This window comes from Heliangelus exortis, chromosome 8, assembly GCF_036169615.1.
Source record: "Heliangelus exortis chromosome 8, bHelExo1.hap1, whole genome shotgun sequence".
In the NCBI taxonomy this organism is placed as follows: Eukaryota; Metazoa; Chordata; class Aves; order Apodiformes; family Trochilidae; genus Heliangelus; species Heliangelus exortis.
This window is the reverse complement of record NC_092429.1, coordinates 19,619,295-19,639,403: the sequence shown is the minus strand read 5'-3', so window position 1 is coordinate 19,639,403 and position 20,109 is coordinate 19,619,295. Positions and strand designations below refer to the sequence as shown.

Below are 20,109 nucleotides of genomic sequence, written 5' to 3'. Positions count from 1 at the left end.
TTAATTTAGGATTTCTATGCACACCACACCCCTCCCCCCAGTTATTTGTGTGGAAAGAATTTTGTGCAAAGGACAGCACAGAACTCAGCCAGAAGTAAAAGTAAAAAGAATTTACTCTTTCTATCAGGACAGGCATTCCTTCCACACTACTATTCAATCTTTTGTAGAAATCAGACAGGTGATTTTATCTACAAGACATTCAGAATCAGCTGAGATTGTGCTCACATATAAATGTAAATAAAACCCCAAACCTACAAGTCATTTCAACCCAAGGAGAATCAATCCCTTCCTGAAGCAATTAGGTCTTTGCAAAGGCAATGGTTTTACAGCAACCAGAAACCCAGTACAATTCTGAGAAAGTTCCTACTGGCAGATATCTATAATAAACACACCTCTCATATATGTTCAGATAGCTCAGTTGTTTATACTATCTTCCACATAAGCAATTTCTCAAAAAAAAAAATGGCCTTTCCAATACCTTTTAATATTAATTTTCTTCTTGTTTCCTACTTTTTCATCTCCACAGCAGGCAAGCAGTTTGAACATTAGGAGGGAACAGTCTAACCTAGACATGCATTAGCACCACTCAGTGTTTTGAATTTGTAGAGTCTGCAGCAATTAACTCAGAGTACCAGTTTATTTCAGTGGTTTGGAAATTATGCAGTGTACAGACAGTTTCACAGCTCATCAGTTTTAGAACATTATATAAACAAGTGCCTGTAATTTAAGAACAATTTGATATAACTTATGGATGAATTTCTAATTAAGTCACATGATGAAATAATAATTTAAAAGATATTTTTAATTCCCAGTTGGGAAACCAGCAGTAAATCTAAAAACCAAACCATGTTTGTGACAGTTCTTTAGTGCTTTTGCTTATTAGTGAAGGCAGATTTTTATCTAGCTGCAAAATACTGTTGTGTCTGAGAGGGATGTGTCACAAATAGAAGAAAATTAATCTTGGTTGGATGGCTTGGTTTAAATTAGTTTGTTTTCTGCAAAATTACAGCATTTGGTGAACACACTTTTAGATTCTGTATAGCCCTTTTTAATAGACAGTATTTATTACCAGCACAGTTCTTACTGAAATTAATATTTATTTCTTTTTTAATTTCCCACATATTATTTGCCAGTTGTATCTTAGCCTGACCATATTTGTATCTTGACTTAGCACAAAACAGCCAAATTGTCTGCATGCAAAATTCAGTGCAGTGTTGTCCCAATTTTAATTCAGTTGGAGGACAGATATAACAAAAGATTCAAGAATATTCTGAGTAGAAGTAAACAAAAGATAACTGCTAGTGTATGAACAAAGCCAGTATTTCCCTATTTGCCTATAATTCTATATAAAAAGAAAAATTGGATAATTATTATTATATGACTCTTGTTAATGTTAGAATTAAAAATGTTGAGACAATAGCAGACACTTCTCCCAAACCATGTTAGGACTATTTTTTTCTTGTCAGTTTATGTTCAAAACAACTGTATGTTCCAGTTCTCAGTTCTGGAGTTTATGAATATCTTCTAGTCTCATTTGCATGGGCAAACACAAAGGCTATATCTGCATCTTTTAGAGCATTCCCTGCAAAGTGATGATTCCTTTTAACACTCATGATTGAAAAGATGTTGAGCCACTGCTACAGATGGATTCTTTAACAATAAAAACCTGTGATATGGCTTAAACAGCCACATCTGTTGCAGGGATTAAAGCCACCCTGCAGCAGCAGTTACACATTTGGCTGTGAAATGCCAAGTAACATCAAGAGAAAGCCTCTGAGATGTTGAAAAATGGAGTGGCAGTGCTTTTCAAGTGGTTTCAAGTTTACCTATAAATCTCAATTATGGATTATTTCCCTAGGATATTATCTAGGGTTCTCAAACTTTTCAAGACAATGGAGTATCTATTCCAAAGGACTGTTACTTCAGTCCTGTGGAACAATGTCTTGTCATCTTTTAAAATAGATGCCCTTACCACCTGGGCACTCAGTCTGCTATTTGTCTCTTTTCTGATGGCAATGTCATAAAAAGTGAAGACTGGCATATTGGAAGATAGCAGCTTTGGTTCATTTGTCTTCATCATGTTTTCCTGTTTGTAAGGAGAGTTGCTATGCTAATGTATAAGAATAATGGATTAGATTTTTGACAAAATGTAATCTCACAGAGAGAGAAGCTTAAAGTTTAGCTTGCTTTCAAATCCCCTGAAGTTCACATCGGTCCTAAAAAATACCTCTAAAAGTATCTGATGGAGAAACTGTGCCACGTATCTTTCAGGTCTCATCAAAATTTAAAGCCAAGGCAGGAATAAAGACTTTGCTCTACAGCTCCATACAGTAAAAGAGTACCTAAAACTATATGGAAATCTTTTATTCTTTATGCAAGCCACAAATGATTCTGTTTCCTAAGAATAACCCAGACTGACACTGTGATGTGGTCAGAAAGAAACCAACTCATCAACTAAAAGAGAAAGCAGTGGTTTACAAAACCACTGAAATTTTCACTTTGTTGAGTCTTCAATCATATTTTTAAAAAATCAGTGCTCATCTTATCTGTATCATGGCACACTTTAGAGGCCTTTGCCATTGGACACAAGGCCCCCCATCATCTATTCTTTCTGTTGATGCAATTCTAACTCAAAAGACTCATGCAAACAGGAAAACAAAGACTTTGTTATGAAAACAACTATACCAGCTGCATGATGCAGCTAAAGAGCTTTATACCTAATGAAGGATCTGCTAAGCCATGATGAGCTTTGAGTACAGGAAATCTGCAGGCTACAAAATCCACTTGCTGTATACTGCAAAAGAATGAGGGGAAGCTGACATGTTTCACTTGCAAAATAATTCTCATGCAATAGTAAGGTAAGATGGAATCAGTTTCAGAATTCATCCAATTGCTCTGTTGCAGAGCTTGAGAATAGTATCCTAAGAATAAAATATCTGGAGACAGGAACAAGACGTGAGACAAGGACTGAGATCCCTATCATATGCAAATCACAGCTCTTTTCCTGGGTGAGTGTTCTGGAGAACAGATGCCTATGGTCTTTCTAACCTGCTTGCAGACTTATGGCTGACCTCCACATGGGGCTGATGTAGAGGAGGTAATGCCTACTACTTCACATGAAAATGAGTTTTGGTGTAGGTTGTGTCTAGCCAAATGCCACAGACTCACAATGAGGAAAGTATGCAGTACAAGGGGTCCAGTAGAAGACCTTGAGGGGACAATCATATATTTCAAGCAGAGTTTTTGTCTCAAATTTACTTATGAGCACAGAACTAAATACACCTTGTTGGATATACTGAGGATGTACACTTTAATGACTCTCCATCAAGCTTACAGTGCAGCTAAGCCTTGCTTTAATCTATGTCATATCACAGTAGGCTCCAAGATCCATGTACCATTTCAGCACAGAGAGACTGACTTAAGGCTACAGACTTCTCTGTGCCCTTCTTCATCTCTCTGATCATGACTAAAACTGCAAACTCCAAAGGCTTTCACAGAATATGGCAGAGACTTTCACAACTGACTCAAAGCCTAACCTGTCAGTTCAGATCTGTGACTGGGTCATTATTAAGTTATTAACTAACAAAGGGTGTTAGTGGGTGCTGAATCAGGTATCTCCATATCATGTCTTTAGACAGAATCTGCACCAAGGTCCACATGCTAAGCCTCAGGGAGGTGCTACTGAGTAGCAGTGCTTGCCCTCACCCCATAGACACTGCCTTGCTGAATATTTGTCATGCACTTCTCACTAGCAGGAAATAATTTTTAAAGGAAAGTTAAATTCTTTTCATATAAAACAACAACAACTCATATTTGCTTTAGTTGCTAGTAATTTTGATTAGAAATAAGCAGCTGACCCTTTTACTGCTTGCATAATTAAAGAATCACACAGTTCTTCCTGTTTTTTCTCTTGCTTATAATTTTCCATTGTAATCCATTAGGTGTTATGCTATCAGCAGGGATTTGACACACCAGATATAATCAGGAGTACTTCTCACACATCAGCATTTGTGCTCAGAGAACTGTATATATGTAGTACATATAAAACAGTGGATTTAATTAATTCATTACCTGACCTCTTCCTCTCAAGTCTGCGCCTCCTAATTACAGCTTTCCTTGTTTTGGTATAAAATACTGCCAAGGTCAAACGCTGCCACGTGACTTGCAAATTTCAAGAGGCTCACAGAAATGGTCTGTTTGCTTGTACAAACCATGACTGCAAATATGTTCGTATTATCTACATATTTTGTATTCATGAGGTTTATAGTTCTAGCTCAAAGACAGGAAAATTGCTCTGATTTTTTGTAAGTCTGAGCAGAAGGCAAATAAAAAAAATAATTTGTTCCTTAAACTCCTGCTATATATCTCCTGACAATCCCTTTTCCATCAGTCCTCCTGTCCTGGAATATCTCGCTGAAATTTGCTGACATAGCAGCAAAGGACATCTTCTGGTTGACATCTTTTAAATTTAATTCTACAAAGGAACTTTTCTTCTCTTGTACCTAAAGCAACTGAACTCCATTCCTGGGTCAGAGAGAAGTAAATGATATGAATAAATGGTCTTCAACACATCATTATTATGTGACACAGTATGTACGTTTATCTAACAGTAACCTTAAGTCCAAACATTGAGCTGAGCTCTCACCTCATCAGGCTCATAGAAGCTGACCAAATGCATTGTTATTGACAAACACTACATTCCTCCAGTTAAACCAGTCTAGGCTCAAACAGCTATAGCTTCATTGAGTGTACATCATGGATATATTTCCAAAAAAAAAAAAAAAACAGAAAACGTGTGAGACAGAAAATGAGCCACAAATAGCTCAGTAGTTAGGGCATTAAAACAGGCTATGGAATACCTCCCAGTGTCCAGCCCATTCTGGAGCAATTAGAAAGTATACATTAGGTCTGTAATACTGCCACTTTGCTCTGAGAGTTTGCAAATGACTGAAAGACTTCCAGTCCTACCAGTGGATCTGCACCAGTCTTCAAGAGTGCAATGAACCACTAGCATCCCCACCATGCATAAATGCTGCTTGTCCTCTTTACTGAAAATGAGCTGAGAAGCAGAAATAAAGCAAACTCCAGTTTCACTGGGTGATACTTTATCCATTGCATCTTATGTCTGCGTCACACCTTTACCTCCCCTTCATATCCCCAGCCTATGACTGCATGCTCCTCTCCAGGCCTTTCATCAGGAAAACAGTAAAATGGCATTGGAAGTTTTGAAAGTTTTCCTATGATTCAGCTTCTTTAATCTCATTTTCAGGTAGTTCAATTTTGGCTGGGCAAAGGTCTTTCAAACATAAAATCTACTACAGGAGACTGTAACACTCTTTTTCTTCTTAAAAGATAGAAGAAAACTGGCATAGCCAGTTTCATCTAGGAGAAGGTTCACCTACTTTGATTAAGAATACTGAAATCCCCATCCCCATCCTTAATTTCATGTCTTCATTTCATATTCTAGCTCTAAGTACCTGACCTGAATTTCAGTAGGATTCTAGCATGACTTTGAGGCTCCCTGAAGAACAAGGTGGGTATTTCAACCCTGGCCTATCACTACTTATGGAATACTAATATTTTTGCCACGTGTATTCCAATCCATTTAATACTTATATGCACCACTATGAGGTGCAAAATACAGGACATAAGGCAGAGTACATTTAGCACATTTGCACTTAGAAAATATCAGAGTCAAACTCACACTCTGATGGATTTTTAACAGCTTTTTCTCCATGAAAAGACTTCAATAGCATCATGCTCTTGGTTCATTTTGTACCTCCAAGACATAAGTCAGTAAAGTAAACATGGTTTAATAAAAGAGAGTGTTTGTTTAAAAGACAATGAAGGGAAGCTGTTCCCTTAATTTTGCTTACAATTTGGAAGAGCTCAATAAATACAGTACACCAAGTGCTGAAGCAAAATATATTTTGAAAAGAGGCCTTCTTTCCATAAAACATGGAATGACATTTACAAGTGTATGTCCACAGCACACTGTACGAAGAACTGGGTAAGGTCAATGACCTGTTCAGTGTAGTCTTTGATACAATTTGGGTTTTTTGAAGCCTAAAATTTGAACAGATGATACAGAAAAAAAGATTGTCTCCTGAGGTCAACTGTTAGTATTTTGGCCCAGTTAGGCAGCACTAGAGCTGTAACAAGAGGTGGGTGAGCAAGTGTGTTTGCGCCGGGTGCAGAGTGAAAACTGAAGGTGAACGTGGCCGTGTTCACTGACAGCTGCCGTGGCCAGCAGAGAAGGCAAGCTGCAAGCTACTGCTTTGGTATTCAAGGCACACACGGCCAGAGAAGATGCTGAGAAACATGCTCGAGGGAAAACCAAAAAGTTTTGAAAGATGAGAGAGAAAGAAATCGTGAGGATTAGGGTAGCAGAGAAGACCTTGGAAGGACAAGGCAACCTGGAACTTGACTATTAAAAATACAATTGTTAAAAGACATGAAGTGCAAATTTAGTGAAGAAAAACTGCAGAAATGTCCAGTGGAGATTAAGGAAGAACAGAGGAACAAACTGTAAAAACCATTCCAGAAACATGGAAGCAAAAGCATAGGAACAGATGAGAAAAATGTGAAAATTAGTTCCTACTCTGAAATAATTTTTTAGTGCAGTATGTAAGACTGTTCAATACTGGCACAAAGGAGGTAATCAAATAGGTTTTCTTTTTAGGAAAACTCCCTTTTTGTTCTACGGTTTACTTGCAAATCAGTGCGAAACATTTGAACAAGACAAACCAACACAAATAAATCACTTCCCAGCAGAAAAATTAACTCACAGTTCCTTCTGCCCTAGGTGGATTGCTGTCTGTATCTGAGCTGCCTATAACCTGAAGTTCATTCACACAGCTCCATGCTGCACTGCAGTCAGTGTGCTACTACAGCACTTGAGTATGAGCCTTTACAAGTACGTGTATATGAGAAATATGAACCTTACAAGAATCTGTATACTTGCATATCCAGCAGGCTCATCATCTTCCCACTAATCTGTTGTACAGGCTACTGTGCTTCATAGAACTGATTTGGGAGAGATGAAAAAGCTATTTGTTGTCATAGAAACAGCAGGTCTTGTGCTATTGTGCAGGCTGATACATGAGGATATTATTGTTTTGGCCTTTTTCCAGGCATCCAGATTGAGAAATGCTAAAAAAGCTTTAGAAAAAGCCCCTGAAATTTTGCCAATCAGATCTACAATTTCCACAAACACACTCAAATGTTTACCAATTGTTGTGAATAAATTTGAAAGCCCTAGGTATGGGAAACACTGCTGCAAAAAAATATATTCATGACCCCATAAAACAAGAAATGGATATCTTGGATATCTAAAGGAAATGTGCAAAAGACCACTAGCAGTTTTGAAGAGGCAATCAAAACAGGCAGTAGTCTTCAGTTCCCACTGCTTTGCAGAGACTACTTTAAAAGCCCATGGATGTTGGGGTAATTAAGGTTAATACCACAGAAGCAGCCATCCCCGGGGCTTAGCAGCTGCCAAAGAGCACCACTAACTGAGGGAAAGGCAAAGTGTTTCTGGCTTTTCCTTTAATTTATAGTTTTTATAACTGGAGAATACTAGTGTCAGTGAATCATTAAACAGAATGTGTAGTACTGATCAAGCTTCCTAACACTCCAGGTAAACAGCTGTTTACTCCTAATAGCTTCCAGAGGGAAACAGGTTTACAGCCAAGTTAAAATTCATAGGCCACAGAAATAAATGGTGTCCCTGCCTATGCAGGGGGGTTGGAACTAAATAATTTTTAACGTCCCTTCCAACCCTAACCATGCTATGACACAGGGCAATTGGAAGAGTTTTAGGTCATCTCATTTACTTTGAACAAAAGAAATTTTCTTTAACCATATCATATTTTTTTTCCTTATTATTTTTTTCTAAAAAATCTTCACCCTCCACTCACCAAGCAGTATACGTTTGTTATGACAGAGTGGAAAGTTAACTATTAAGGTGTTATTAGTTCACAGAAAATGTGGAAATTTTTTTTAAGTATTTGATTAAGCATAAGAGTGAGTATGACTGGGATAGATTAAACAAAAGCTTAGCTGCATGCTGGGCACAAGCAGGAGAAAAAAGCAGTTTAGAGTATAAGGGTGACCTCTTAACCCATCTGCACTGAAACTTCCCAGTCTTATCACAACAGTATAATTTTCTCTCCATCTGTCCCAAAAGTTCAAAACCTTGTCCCATTTAGCATAGAAATCACCACTCCCTTACTGGAAGGCAAACAAAATGATCCAAACTGCTTTACACATCCTGTGTGAAGAAGAAAAAAAGAGCCCTGTTGCTTGCAAACAGCCTTTCTCTGTCACCCAGGCATGGCATTATCTGACATCTATGAGTCAATGTCCAGCTGTTCTATTGTCCCGTAAATACTCTGTTTTTCTTAGTCCAGGAATCTGCTTTTATTACATGAAAACCCATTTTGTCTCCCATCTCCACAGAAACAGTCAGAATGCCTAAGGAATTGTAAACATGCAATTACACAACTTTCAGCTCTTTTGGGCCATGAAACTGGATAGACATGACACAAAACAGTGCAAAGTAGAGCAAAAGTGCCGGAGAAGCAGTTCAGGTGGGAATGTTTTTCTTACATTTACTGTCTAATTTTTCCTTGGACAACAGCCTAGGGCTGCAGCCAGCCAAATGGCCTCCTGTGCCAGACCCAGCATTCATCCTCTGTTCCAGCTTCCTTCTGTGGGTTCAAGCCCTTCACAGTCAACTTAATTGCCAGCTCCATCTGCAAACTAATGCAATGCAGGAGGGCACAAGCCACTGCAGAAAGAATAGTATATGATAGACAAAATTGCCAGTAAAGGGCTAGAAATTTACACTGTAATTGGTTTTGCATTATGTGTAAAGTTACATGAAATAGAACCGCAGAGTAAAAAAAAAAAAAACAAAGCTGCTATTTTCTGGATCCTCCTTACTTCATGGAATATTCAGACTGGTAACAATTGTTAGAACTCAGTAAAAAAGGGAAACTGAGAAGCCCATGATGATTCTATTTCTGAGCTACCCATAGATTACAATCACACAGTGACCTTTAGCCTACAGTCCCCTTCAATATTGATCCTGTGTGACCACCAGCTGAGGAAAAACCAGACCAAGCCCTTTTCTTTTCCCACCATTTGGCTGAGCAAGTACTTTTTAAAGGCAAAGACAGAGCAAGTTTGATTAGATAGGCCCCTTTTTTTCTAAGAGAGAAGTCATGACTTTCAAAACTCATGAGTTTGGGCTATAATGATCAGCAAAATAATTCACTAACAGTCAAAGCCTCTGATTATCCAAGTAGAGCTGCATCTGAAATTATTCAATGAGTTAGGCCATAGTTCTTCACTGGACTGCACCTAGACAGAGATGGCTGTCTTGAAGATAGATGTAAAGAAAGAAGTAGTGAACATCATCATGTCGACAAACATGGCAAAGTCCAGTTGGTTTTGAAATTATCCCTCATTTACTAATATTATAACAACCGCTATTAATTGATACAATACACTTTTACTTGTCAGAAAGTCATAGAATTGTTTTAATGAGATAACATTTAGTTTGAACTGGAATCTCTCAATACTACTTGAAGATTTGGAATGGAATGAAAATTCAACTGATTTGCATCTAGACATAAACAGACCCTAAAGTCAGCTATCTTTCTTCTTTTCGTGATGTACTGACCATCATTAGTTAAAATCTAACAGCAAGTTCAGATCTATTTCAAATACACAATAACCACATGGACAGTCTTATGCTGACTGAGATTCAAAAAATAATAGGAGATGTCCACTTTGGGTCATAAGATGCAAACTAAAATGACAGTAAAAATCAGTCCTCACACTGTATATACTTGTGCCTGAATATGAGTAAACTGCATACTTATTCAGATAAACACTTTTTCAGAATATTTTCTCAAGGCTAAAAGTAAATTCTTCAAGGTTGCATGGGCTTCTCATTAGGTGACAGGAAAACTAAGGTAGTCTCTATTACAAAAGACAAGGAGTCAGAGTGAGATATAAGCAGCAGGTGTCACTGGGCTGAAGTGAACCTCTGAAATTTCCCTGCATGACAATTGGAGCCTTGTGAAATTCCGGTAGCTACAGATGTTTCTTCTGTCATGTCCTGAAGAGGGGCTTTCCTTGGCTGGGGAGTCAGCTTTATACTGGAAGCAAAATTACTCCATTGCAAGAGTGATGCATCCCCCTCTCTCCCAGTAGCCACAGATTCTATATTGGAAGACATCAGGGCCTTTTATAAAGTCTGTCTGCTGAGATGCTGAAAAGACAGGTGAGAAAAATTGCTTGCAACTAACCAAACAGAAATTCTCAGATCCAGAAATTACTCAGATTTTGCTTCAGGAAAGAATTAATGGGTGTCCAAGGGAGAAGCATATGCTGTGCCCGGGTCACGAGATGATTACTGCAGTACCAGCGGAAAGAAGCCTGGCAAGAAACTTGCAGATAACCAGAATCTGTAGATAAGGAAAAATAAAGAATAGACCTTGCACAACAGGGAACACTGACAGTAGATATATTTTCCCTTCCCTTATGCATCATTAATATCATGCCAGAAAATGGCAGTACTAACCAGAGGGGAAAACTGGAAAGAAAACAGCTGATGTCATGGCTTAGTTAATCAAGAGATTGAGGTTAAAAAAAGGATGATGCTAAAGAATCAACTAAAAAGCTGATGTTGCAAATTTGGAATCTTGTTTGACTTTCATATGAAAAGCTTGTTTTGATTTTATTTCTTCTTTTTAAATATTCATAGTTTATTGCTGAAATAGAAAAAACACTGCTCATGTTTTTACAGTGGAACTTTCCTTTACAAACATTAGAGGTTAGAAAAGGTGTATTTATCTGCCCTCTGCTGGAAACACACAGCAAAAAACCCAGCACTGTCTTACCTGAAAACGTGTGAAAATGGTTCCTCCCTCCACATACAGAAGACTAACTCCTCACGGATTCAGCAGTTATATGTGATGCATTTTGTTTAATGTACATATTATAAATAAAGTTTGTTTTATTTTCCCAGTATCGATTTCACTCCACTATTTAAATGCAGGGTACCAATCTAATCTCACTGGAACTGGAGTAAATAAACAGCATCCCAACCAGCTTGTTCACAAGAGCTTGCCACAAACATTACAGGATCATTATGAATGAATGACTGGTTTAAAGGTTGAGTGCAGATCACAAGGAGTGTTCAACAAAACCACATTCAGAAAGGAACGGACACTACTAACCAAAACCAGGGGTAGACAAGTCCATGCTACACCAGATACCCCTAGGACAGTGAGGAAGTATAGGACCTGCCAAAACCACTAAACACATCCAACTCCATTACCACATTTACCATTCTTATGCAGTTATTCCTCCCTATAGTCAACACCATCAGAAAATGTTATTTTCCTTATGCACTTGCTTCCATTTTTTTTTGACTTTCATTAGTTGCTTTAGTTTTTTATTTTATTTTAATTTTTTGAGGGAACACCCACACAGGGATTCAAGCATCTGAGTGAAACATGCATTTTTCCAGCAGTTCTGCAATAACTTATTAGTGATGGCAGGCACAAAACAGAAGATTATCTTGCAGTAATGATGGTTTTTTTAACTCAGGTCTATCTGTGATAACTGTTATACCATGATCCTAATCCAGAATTCTAGCTAACATATAGGAAAAAGCATGGTTATTTAAAATTGGCAGAAACAACCCACTAATTATCATGAAGACTGTATTCTAAAAATCATACTGCTTCTTTTGCCTGCTCTGCATTTAGCTCATCTCCTCCTATAAGACCAGCCAAACCTCAAAGACCCCAGATGTTTTTCCAAAGACAACCTTTGCTATTATAAGGCATATATGCAGCATTGCTCTTTGTGCCCCACTACACATTTGACATGAATTTGGTTGGTCCACTTGTGGTAGAAGGTATTCAGCATTCAGAGCATGTGTATCATCATAAATAGAATTCAAAGACTGTACTGGTCATCATGCAACAGTTCAGAGCTTGACTTGATTTCACCTAGTAGAGAACTTCACACTGCTTTTCTCTTACTGATGGAAAATGATGTCATATTCAAAACTAACACAGTTGTCCCCTAATTTTATTGCTTATATGATGCTTTGATCCTGCTAGTCATATATCTATAAAAGAATTATTTGTTAAACTGAGTTTTCCTCAAGAAAATATTTCACCCCATGAAGGCTCCGACTGAATTGCATCCTATGGGCTTCACCTTAATAACAAAGCTTAACAACAGAGAAACACAGGACAGTAAAGCCATTTAAATAAAACATCTGCCTGTCCTCTTCTACCTTTCATGCTGTTATTGTAAATTAATTTTTAATCAGTTCTTACCCCAGATACATTCCTCCTTTAAACCGTACACTTATCCTGTAATGTTAAAAGCATTTCTAAAAGGGCAATTTAAACACAGTTCCAAAGCTGCTCCTTGGAAGCAATCTAATTCACATTTGTCTCTGTATCAGCTTCAACCATGATGCTCTTTTTTACAAGCTCCTGGATTTGCACTCAAGCTGCACTTTGGATTAATATTTCTGTCTTTCGGACTTTCCGAAAGAGACTCTGAATTAAACAGAAGGCTTTCAAAGCTGCAAAGAACAATTACAAAGCCATCTAAAATACCTGCCAGGTATTTAGAAAGCACCTTCTAACATTTTATTTGTTTTAAAATTTACCAATATAAGAAAAAAAAAACCCACAGCTAGCTACATTGCTATAGATATGGTCCTGTTCTACATGACTGAAGCTTTCTGTTACAAAAAAAGCAGAGATGAGGTTTATGATTCAAATACACAAATGCAAAATAAGAAAACAGACAGCCAACACTGCTTAGCACTCAGTTATTGCCTTTTCATTGTAAATTCTCCTTATATGTCTCATTTGACAAACTTTAAGCATTCTGCCATCATTTACCACAGGGCTGTCTGCATCAAACTGAAGTTGTTTGGGTTTTTTGAGGACTTTGGGTTTTTTGTGGTACCTTTTTTTGGGCGGGAAGAAGAAAAAAAAAAACAAAAACAAAAACAAGTAAACTCAAAATCATGTAATCACCTGTTTCTTATCATTGTAGATGTATGACTTTCACAGGAAAGTTCTAATATGTCTACTTTGAAGTATAAGCTAAGTATAAGTATAAGCCAAGTATACTTTGAAGTATCAGCTAAGTATACTTCTTTTACACTTTGTCACCACCAAAATCTGACTAAATCCTCCGACAGAATCTTAACCAATGCTAGTTCAGTAAAATGTAATGGACTTTGGGAGCTGATAATTCTGAGGAGCCTCTCCCACTGAGCACATTCCAACACTTCATAGCAGGCAATGAAACCATAAACACACACCCTACAGACAGGGACACAACACCTGGGATGGGGATTCCCAGGAGTCACTTGTCAAAATCAAGGCTCTGCTGTAGTGCAAGGGATGTGTTGGGCTTTCTGACTTACGGAGTGTTTGGCTTTACAACTTGATGTGTAGCCTTCATTATGTAATTGCACAAGACACAATAGCAGTATAAGATCAATCAAAATATGCATGCATCATCACTACATTTGCTACTTTTTACATTTTTTTACACTATTTTACATTTGCTACTACAGTTACTACAGATCAACTTCCAGTATAAAGCTTTAAAACCTTGCCATAACATTGAATACCAATAAAATTAAACATTTCAGGTTAACAACTATTTCAGAGCAGCAATACCCTTTACTGAACCTTTCAGTACTGCAGGCTGCCCAATACACAAATCAGCAGCACACATGCACACTTGTCTGTGCACATTAGTGCTACAGACATAGACAAATTCTGCACAGAAGGAACACCACATACAAGTGGAACATCCTGCAGCAGAGCTCCAGAGCTGATGGAGAGTTCTGGGGGAGTTTCCTCCCCCCTTTTTACTCTATAACAGTGTAAATGTATTAACCATCAGGACATGACTGATGGGTGAGATTTCAGGTCTCGTGGGGAATTACTCTGTTGGGACAATGCTGTGAAACACTTGATAAGACTGTTTATTACATTTCTATTACTACGTTTCTAAGCTATTTCCAAGGATGTTTGGGGCCATTCAAATTATATAAATAAAACACAACAGGCATCTAATCTATTGTAATTTTGGACCCAAGTGAGCATCTGAGGCTTACAAGTTGAATGTGTGCAGGAGGAGAATGAAGGAGAATTTTCTTTAAAATAATAGTGACTGAGGCAAAAGCCATACCCTTTCGATTCATGATCAGCTGATGAAAGATCATGGCATAGTATACAGACAGGTATCATTAATCCCAGCCAGTTACTTATCTCCAGTGTATGCCCTATACTTTAACTATTATTGCTGTTCTGAGAGGAAAATTAAACAAAACCCAGAGGAATATGAATGTTTGTAATGCCTTTTACGACTTTAGATGACACAAGCCCCGTGTAGGGTATTTCCAGAGACTTAACATCTCACAGATAAAACTATAGCTGTTAGAAATGGGTGATAACTGCTAAGCCATCTGTTCTATTTCATTACCAAGGCAAAACTGTTCCTACTGCATATTTACTTGACTTTTGCACTAGTTTTAAATACTCTGGTAGACAGAGCTTCCACTGTTCTGAAGAGGCTGGACTCACTACAGAATACTTTTCACTGGCAAGGTATTTTTCTCAGTGTTCATCTTAAAGTTCCCATTTTAAATTTCATCCTATGACCTTCATCATCCTGTTTGAGCATGTTTCCATGTTTCAGCACACAGGAAAGAAAAGCTTCATACATCAATGTGTAAACAGGTTTTAAATGAGTAAAGTGTGCACTCACAGGTCTCAGAGAAAATAGTCTCTCCTAGAGAACACTGGGACATTGAAGTCTTACGTTTCTCAGGTACTGGCTACAATTATTGCAGTGTTATCCAAAATTTCTAGCAAAAGGGGACAGATGACAGTTTCAGGATGCCAACTCTTTCTTTTGTCCATATGAAGCAGCAGAAGCAACTTGTTTCTAGGCCAGAAGCTCTGCAGAAGTACAGTAGGCAACATAATTCCAGTTCTCCTCTCTTTGTGGAGGATGGAGACAGGCTGAGAGACAGAGTAGCATAATTGCTGCTATCTGTGAAACCCTTAGGCTAGCAGTAGCAGTGTAGCCTTTTTGTTACTTGTTAATATTCCTTGAATTTGGAGTGTTGGTAGAAGTACAGTATTTTGTACTGCTATATATCTTTGCTGACTATATTTTGCTCTCCTCAAAACTGATTAAAAACTGACACCTTTAATACTTTCCTTCATTATTTGTCTTGAGCATCTTTCTCTAGGCATAGGTTGTTGTACAATGTAAAGGACTGTTAGGACTGTAATTAGGTTAACAAAAAGGGTTTTTTCACTTAATCAGCTTCCTACATCTTTACTAATTTGGGCATTAGGTTAATTGAAGTTAAAGTTAATGCATTAAAATATTTAATGTCTATTTTTTTCCTGGTTTTAATAAGAGTAGAGGAATACTGCTATATACTTTAATCTCACTAAACTTGTACATCTAACATTTAAAATCAACTTGTTCATAGTTGATCACTTTTCTATATAGATTAAGGTTGGGTATTTTGTGGGGTGCTTTTTCCAGCAGATGAAGCTTGCAAACGATTTCAGACAACTTAAAATTGCTACAACTTGCTCGTTTCACTAATGCTCTCTGTTTCCAATGGGATTACTTGTTTTCAAGGAAGACAGTGGCCCATAGCAATACCAATAAATATAATTAGCAGAGGCATAAAGCTGTATGTATTTTCTTACAATATACTACTCTTATGGTACCTGCATCTAGGTACCATGGTGGCAGATACAGAGTCTCCATAAAAATCCTAGGAATCTGGGAAAATTATTGTCTCCAGCAAGATTTTTAAATATTCAGTGGCAAATTCTGGCTAATCAAGAACTAAGTTTGCGGTACTGTTTCCACAGCTCATTTATAAAAACCATTGTCTCAACTTCTCTACTGCCTTTACAAACAAAAGCCTTATAACACCATCCTCTCTCTGTTCACATTTCCTGCTTTTTCTGCCTGCTTAGTCAGAATATCAGAAACATCAAATACTATAAGTCCAAGAATAGTAGTCTGAAAACTTCCCTGTCCTGGTTTTGACCAGGATAAAGGTGATTTTCTGTCTTGTAACTTTGCTTTCAGCTAAGTCGCTTCTAAGTAGCTGCACTTGCTGAAATTAACAGCAAGTTTCTCAGACAGTGTCTGCTTCTGGGACTGATAACACTCGATGTTTATAGTTACTGCTAGAGACTGGTGTGCAGAGCCAAGGACACTGCTCAGCTCTGAGGAACACTTTGCCCTCCAGAAGGAGTAAAGAGGTCCCACCTGAAGCCGTCCTCTGGGGAGGAACAGACAAGATAGATGCCAGAATTGACCAGAGTATTCCATCCCATACACGTCATACTCAGTATAAATTTCAGGGATCACGAGGGTCAAACCTTCTTTTCCTCCCTTTGTGCTTCCTCTTCTTCACCTGTCCCTGTTTGCTTCAGCATCCTGGGAGGATTCTGTCCGTTCCTCTGCCTGTGGTCCTGATCCGTGCCAGCCTGAATCTGTGTGTTCCTGCTTCCAACTCCCAACTGCTGCTGACTCCAGGATTCCAGCCTGGACTTTCCCAAGGCTGCCCTGCAGCCTCGGTGGTGACGTGAGAGTTATTGGGGGGAAGGAGGGAGGAACGTGATATCAATTTCCCTGTATATTTGTATTTATTTAGTAATTTTTCCTATTTATCATTACTGTTTCATTAAAGTCGTGTAGTTTAGTTTCCAACCCATAAGTCTCTCTCCCTTATTCTCTCTCCTTTCTTTATGAGGGAGGAAAGGGGGATTAATAGAGAGCATCTGTTATTCAGTTTAATTGCCGGGCCAGTGTTAAACTGTGACATTCCCCTATAAACAGTGATATTTTATGACTTACCAACTATTTTAAATCCTTTCCCATCTGATGTTGCATCACCTGTTTTACCGAAACACGACACAAGACCAAACCATTCCGCCACATAATTCCTTGGCCATAGCATAACAGTATGCGGCTACAGGAGCGAGGAGAAGGAAAAGTTTAAAACTTCCGCGCTCGACAATTTGTGTAGCGAGTCCCCACGGGTGAGAGGCTCCGGGCCCCGAGCACCGCCAGAGGGCCGTCGCGTCCCGCCGGTCGGGAAGCCCTCGGCAGCGTCCTCAGCCTGAACTTCCACGGCTTTTTAACAGTTGCGGAAGTTTGTTTAAAGACATACGCATCACGACTGTCTTTCTCGCACATAGCTGGAAGCCGGCATGGTGTAACGGGAAGTATCCTGAAACACTGCTGCTCCCGCACCGTTCCCTTGACCCCAGCGCCGGCTCTGCGGGGTCGTTCCGCTCCCCGGCTGCAGATGGGTTCTCTCTGCTCGCTCTCGCTGCTGTCATGGGCAGGGTTTGTTTGCGACCAAAGTACTTAAGATCTGTAAATGATATTAGCTTGGAAGTGAATTAATTAATCCAGCAGTCACTTGTTACCTGATTACACTACCCAGCCAGGGGTGCTATAATTAACTGTTCTTTTGTCTGGGTGTATGAATTGGCCAGTTGGTATCTCAGTAAGGTCACAGTAAACACTGCACCGAGACAGAACTCAGGAGGTGTGTGAGGATAAGCCTGGGGTACCGTAGCAGTGGGACAAGGACCACTGAAGCTCTTTCAGGCTCACAGGAAAATGAACTTTTGGGGTAGGACCTTCCTGGCAGCTCTCTTCAGCCATCCCAAGCAAGCATTTCTTAATGGAAAAGGAGAAGCAACACAGACTTGAGAAATTAGAAGGGTGAGAGCAGGCAGGTGGTGAAGGTGGAAAGAACAAAGAGATCCTGAAGCAGTGAGGTTTTCCATAGTTCTCACTGTTGCTGGTTTCTCCCTAATCTGGTTGCAACGGGGCCAACGAGATGCCAGGGGGGTTGTAACAAAGATGAGGGTAGCTGACACGATTGCAGGGAGCACACATCAGTAGGAAAACATATTACATTGCTCTCAGCAGTCAGAGAGGAATGTGTTTTTAAATTAGATTTTGGGGCACAAAACTATGAAGGCAGGAAAAGTTCCTATTTGATAACTTGCCACAAGCTGAGCTGACTGAACAAATTCTCTGCAGTCTTTACAGGTGACAGGCTGCAAGTGAAGTACCAAAGAATGATGATTCACTTATACTAGCACAGAATTTCCCAAGTTTTCACCAGTATCTGAGAAGAAACAGATAACCCTCTAACAGAACATCTGTATGCAAATCCAAATGTGATCAGGAACATTTCTTCTGCTTTTATTAGAAAGCTGTCCCAATTAAGTACCCAGTATTTCTCACTCACCTGAACTGATACTTGTAACAGCTTTAGAAAGGCTGATTAAAAGGCCCGAATTATTTGGAACGATCCTGTAAACTCTCATCACTATCGTTTGTTTAAAAAGGTCATACTCATTAATTTTTAAAGACACTTCTAAAACTAGTAATATACTGTCTTCACATAGACATTTTTATTTGGTATGCACAATGCTATTTGTATCTAAAGTGGTTAGACCCTTTAGTTTATTCTTAAAAGGCATATAAATGTGTAATAAAATGTGTATATATGTGTAATAAAATATGTATATATACATTCTCACATACAAGTATTATCCAATTAAAGAGAGGCCAGAGGGGGGAAAAAAAATAAAAATCACTGGAAGTCTGGGAAAAAAGTATCTTTGAGGAATGAGTACAATAATTCAGATCAGTTAGCCTAGAGATTAAGAGGTGACAACCTGCCAGATTTTAAGTACATGAAAAGTTTCCATACATACAAATGGAATACTAACCTCTGGAGGCTAAGTAGAGGGAGTAAGAAGTGATGGACTTAAATTGTAAAAAAATAATTGTAGTGATTCTAGTAGTAAGGACAGCAAAGTGCAAGGATGGATGGCCTGAACACCTTGCCAGCCTTCATCCACAGATTTTTACAAACAAGTTAAAAATGTTTCTAGGATGATCTTGTATGCTCATTATGATGGAAGGTACAACAATATATCAGATGAATCTTCTGTCATGTTTTCCATATCATTATGTAACAGTAAGATTCTGTCAATAATGCAAGTTTCATAAAATACAAGTCTGTAGGTCATGTTGACTGCCCCCTAATAGAACACATACCACTGTTTCCCCTATGTCCAGTCATGCTATAACTCCATGTGAACATTCATTTCTCATGGACTTTTGTCTTTTCTCCTTCCAGACTTGGCAAAATTAAGACTAGCAGAAGGCACGCTCCAAAAAAAGTAAAAGAAAATTATACCCAAGTTCCAGGAATTGCCTATATTTAAGGATGAGCAAAAAATTAACAGTCTCAGAAGGGGTTCATTTTCAAAGCTTCAAAGATGCTAGCACATTCTTGGAGATTAAAGAAAAACTAAAATGCACATAAGTGTGTAATGCCATCATTCACACAATGGGTAAAGACTTGAGAGAGAAAAACCAGGCATAGAAAGAGCACGCTAACGCCCTTGGTCCACAGAAAAACCTTCAACTTCACCTCCTAAGATGCTGCTAATAAGTTATTCTCATACAGGGTGTGAATCGTGAGCACCCTAGAATTTTTTTTTTTTTTTTTTTTTTAAGGTACCTGGAAGGAACAGTAGATCATAGGACAGATCACCCAGACCTAATTTAAAAAACGTGCTTTCATATATAAAATACAACAATTTGCTTATTTAAAAAAAACAAACAAACAAACAAACAACCTGTAACTCTGTGAAGAAATACAGTGTAATTGTGTGGATAACATGTGAAGTTTACCTCAGAGGCTGTCCTGGCCAAACAACTCTCTCTTCTGGTCTCCTGCAACTTTGAGCTCCACAGCAGACTCCCTGGCCTCTAATCCCCATATTGTTCTGGTTATGGTTTTGTGCAAGTTCAGTGAGTTAGCAAAGACTGAGTTATTTCAGGACTTAATCATTAGCTACTAGTACTTACAGAGAAAGAAACACATCATGTGAAGTGCATGTTCCCAACTGTTAATTGAGGCAACTTTTATTTCACACAATACCTCTATAACTATGACATGAA

The 20,109-nt window shown here is 38.5% G+C and overlaps 1 long non-coding RNA gene across 1 annotated transcript; it reads left to right on the top strand.

Annotated features, from left to right (window-relative positions):
• Positions 1-17,658: 17,658 nt before the first annotated feature.
• LOC139798752 (uncharacterized) lies at positions 17,659-19,459 on the top strand. Its single transcript, XR_011726958.1, has 2 exons — positions 17,659-17,752; positions 19,280-19,459. It is a non-coding gene; the product is annotated as an uncharacterized lncRNA (long non-coding RNA).
• The last annotated feature ends 650 nt before the right edge of the window (positions 19,460-20,109 follow it).